The sequence below is a fragment of the Hipposideros armiger genome, unplaced genomic scaffold (assembly GCF_001890085.2).
Source record: "Hipposideros armiger isolate ML-2016 unplaced genomic scaffold, ASM189008v1 scaffold_102, whole genome shotgun sequence".
NCBI classification, from domain to species: Eukaryota; Metazoa; Chordata; class Mammalia; order Chiroptera; family Hipposideridae; genus Hipposideros; species Hipposideros armiger.
The window spans coordinates 1,649,938-1,653,726 of record NW_017731452.1 but is presented as its reverse complement, the minus strand read 5'-3'; the positions used below and the strand labels follow the sequence as shown (position 1 = coordinate 1,653,726).

Below are 3,789 nucleotides of genomic sequence, written 5' to 3'. Positions count from 1 at the left end.
TGACGTGTTTTTCACAATTAGAAAAAAATAGAAACAAGCCAGGTTGGCTAAATTTTCATTTGAACTGACTTATGAGGTTGGTTTGCCTTGGGTAATACTTTTCGGAAATAAATTTTTAGTTTAGTAGAAAAAATAAGTATTTAGATTCAATTTGCAGTGCAGCAAAATGGGCCAATTCAATGAAGACTATTCCAAAAGTAGGGACAATGCGACTTGGGTGGCAGGCAGTTGGTCTATTTTAAGCCAGACTGTGGCTAGTCTGTGGGTTTATTCTGCACTTCCAGCACAATGGGGCTACAAACACTACTGATCACAGCCCTGATTTCCTAAAAATGTCAGAGACATTTTATACTTTTTCTCTGAGGTGTAAAATATCAGGCCTGCCATTAACCAGACTGTGATAACAGACACAATAAAGCCAACTGCAAAGTTAACATTAAAGAATATTTCTCCAAAGGTCACTCTGCAGCTGGAGAAGAGCATAATGACCCTCTTCTTTGAGGGCTACTGATTCCTAAGAAGATGTCCCCAGCCCAGCTTTGCAACTTCCACCGCTCCATGATAGCAAACAACTCAAAGATGATTCCTGCTGTCTCTAGCCCCTCCTAAGAATCATTTAACACAAGCCCAAGGCTCATAAAATAAAATAAAAAATCCCTCACTGCTCCTTCTCACCTAGCATGCCCTCCCTCATTGCAGTAAGTCAATAAACGCACTTCGTTGAACAAAAGGCTGGCCTCTGGTGGTATTTAGCTATTTGAAATTTTCATCGGCCTTGCAGGAAAAGAATGTTTCCACCATCTCCCAAACGAGCAGGCTGAGGGGAAAGGGTGAGCTCTTCCCGCACAGGGAGGCTAAACCTGAGACTTGTAAAGAGCTATTCCCATCTTCTGGCCTGGCTCCCCATCAACCAGCCCGCCATAATCTGCAGAATGGCTGGAGGCTGGGGAAGATGCTCTCTGTCTACACTATGCTCAGTAAGCTTCATCCTCCAACCGAAGCCAGTATTTTCCAGCCTTCCCCTGAAAACAGTTATGCGTCCTTGAGGTCCTTTAAATCTAACACCTCCTTCTTAAAGTTTAGCATCTGACCCTTATCTTCCATCTCAGGGCAAGATAGATGTAATCATTCAAGGTCTTGCTGAAATGTTATCTCTTCGGAGATAACTTCTTTGATCACTTTACACTAAGAAGCTTCTTCATGGACAATCTTTAACCCAACATCTGACTTTTCTTTTTCTTCTTAGCACTTACCATATAAGGAACACTGAGCACTTTATATATTTGGTTCACCACTTTTCAAATTCTCTTAATTTTCATAATTTATAGAGTTTCATGGGTTTTAGCCTAATAATCATGTCATCAACATGTCTCCTTTCTACACTATTTATTGTAAATATGTCATTTCTTGTTCATTAGCTGTTGACCCAAAGAAAGATCAAAACAGAGTAATGACAGACTCTGATTCCAGGATTTTTTTTGCGGTGAGGGAGATTGATGGCGGGAGGAGTTTCCAATATTGTTATAAAATCAAAACTTTATTTCTGTAAGGAACTTTAATGGTTATAAAAAACAGTTTCTCTTTATCTTGCAGAAATAAAACTAAGGGCTGGAGTGCGGAGGCAATTTGAAAATGCCCCAATTTACTGGTGACTGAATGCCAGGTGATACTTAATTAGAAAAGAGAAGAGGGTGAGAGTACATTTTAAGTTCTACACAAGTTTAGCATTTTGCCTTCTTGAATTAATATTTTTAAAAATAAAAAATATGTAACGTATACAGAGTTGAAACAAGTATAAACTGAAAAACCACAAATAGTCCACTCCCCTTAATAAATGGGCAGTACTAGCGAAACTGTGACACTCCTTGATCACATTCTTCTCTTATTTTATCTTGTGGGAGAAGGGGCAAGGAACTATTTTGAAATTTCATTTCATCATTCCTCTGTTTTTATTTGTAGTTTTACTACGTATGTGTTTCTGAATTTACATGAATGATTTCATACTGGATGGATGCATTAACAACTTGTTTTCTCATTGTTTTTGAGATTCATCATTTCATGTCAATTCGTACTGCTACATCAATTTTCACACCTGTATAATACTCGAGTGTGTAACAATGCCATACTTTATCCATTCTCCTACCCTGTGGATAAGTTAAACTCAGCTCTTTGGGCTAACAGCTGAGATGTCCTGAGACAATACAACTTAACTATTTGCTCCAGGAGAGCCTCCTGCAGAAAGATAAGACTGTAACCTAATAATTAACTTCACTATTATCTGCAGGAAATTTTTGAAGTTCACTTCATTCCAGGGAAATCGTTTGCACATTTGAAAAAGCATGTCTTTTATAAGGACAAGAGTTTGTTCATCTGGATATATGGTGAGTTTATCAGAAAAATGGCATTTTAAAAAATCTCCATTAACCCAAAAGGCAGCAGGAAAAGAGGGGAAAGGATGGAGGAATAGGTGGGACAAACTGAAAACAACCAACAAGATGGCATTTTTAAATCCAACCGTATCAATAGCAACATTAAATGTAAATTCTCTAAACACCACAAGTAAAAGACTGAGACTGTCAAACAGGATACAAAGCAAGAACTATTTGTCATCCACAAAATAGCAACTTTCCATATAAATAATAGGCAGGTTAACAGTAAAAGGATGGGAAAAGATACAGCATGAGAACACCAATCAAAACAGAGCTGGGTCATTTAATATGACAAAATTCTCTGGTTCCTTCCCGGTGTAGGGGCATAGTTGAAAAAGCCACAAAGGAATGTGGAGTCGTTTGTGAGGCTGATGGGTAGGGCAAGAACTACAGAGTACACTTACCGTGACAAGGAGGGCACAGTGGCCTCAGGTTGCAGGACCCAGAACATTCAGCTGAGCTGGGATGCTGTCAAGGCCTTGGACTGCTATGCCTCTCTCTGTAGTACTGCCACAACCCTATCATCATCCCAGATGGCTTCCTGTATGAACGTGACACCATCCTGAAGTATATTTTGCACCAGAAGCAGGAGACAGCCCGGCAGATGAAGTCCTACAAGAAACAGCCGGGCGCAGGGCGTGAGGAATAGAAACTGTTGCAGATACCACAGCGCAGGACCAGGTGCAGAGCTTCCGGGATTAAAAGGCATGTGTCGCAAACCACCCCCTCACCCTCTCACCCCCAGCTGCCTCAGGGCACAGCCCAAGTGATGCCACACCTGCAAGCAGGAACCAGGACAAAGTGCTGCCTAACCTCTGGATACTGTCACTGACCCCCGAGGCCAAGGCCGCCAAGCTGAAAAAGCCGTCCTGCACCATTCCTGGCCCCATGTTGGGGAAGCTACTACGCAGGCGGGACCTGACGCACGTGTGCTTCACGCAGCTGCGTGGACCACGTGGAGCTCATCCACGCAATGAGCACTACGCATGCTCCGTGACCCGCGACAGCCTGAGCAACGCCCCGTGGGGGACTATCGCTACCCTTGACTGCATGGAGCAGCTGATGCGGAAGGACAAGGTAGACCCCCGCGAGCAGACAAGCTTATCATAGACCTCGACATCATCATTGGGCCTGAGTGCTCCGGAGGCCAATTAAAAGGGATTGGATGCAGATTAAGAAAAAATTCTGGAACCGGATTGCCTGAGCACAAACCCTGGCACACTGCTAACTAACTTGGCTAAATTACCTTAAATTTTTTTCTGCCTCATTTTCTCCATCTTTAAAATCCAAGGGCCGATGGGAAGGTTAAATGCATAAATATGTGATTAGTACTGATTCCAGTTTTAAATGGTAAAAGGCC

At 42.2% G+C, this 3,789-nt stretch overlaps 1 pseudogene; it reads left to right on the top strand.

Moving 5' to 3' along the window:
* The first annotated feature begins 2,800 nt into the window (after positions 1–2,800).
* LOC109384784 (nitric oxide synthase-interacting protein pseudogene) lies at positions 2,801–3,539 on the top strand (annotated as a pseudogene).
* The last annotated feature ends 250 nt before the right edge of the window (positions 3,540–3,789 follow it).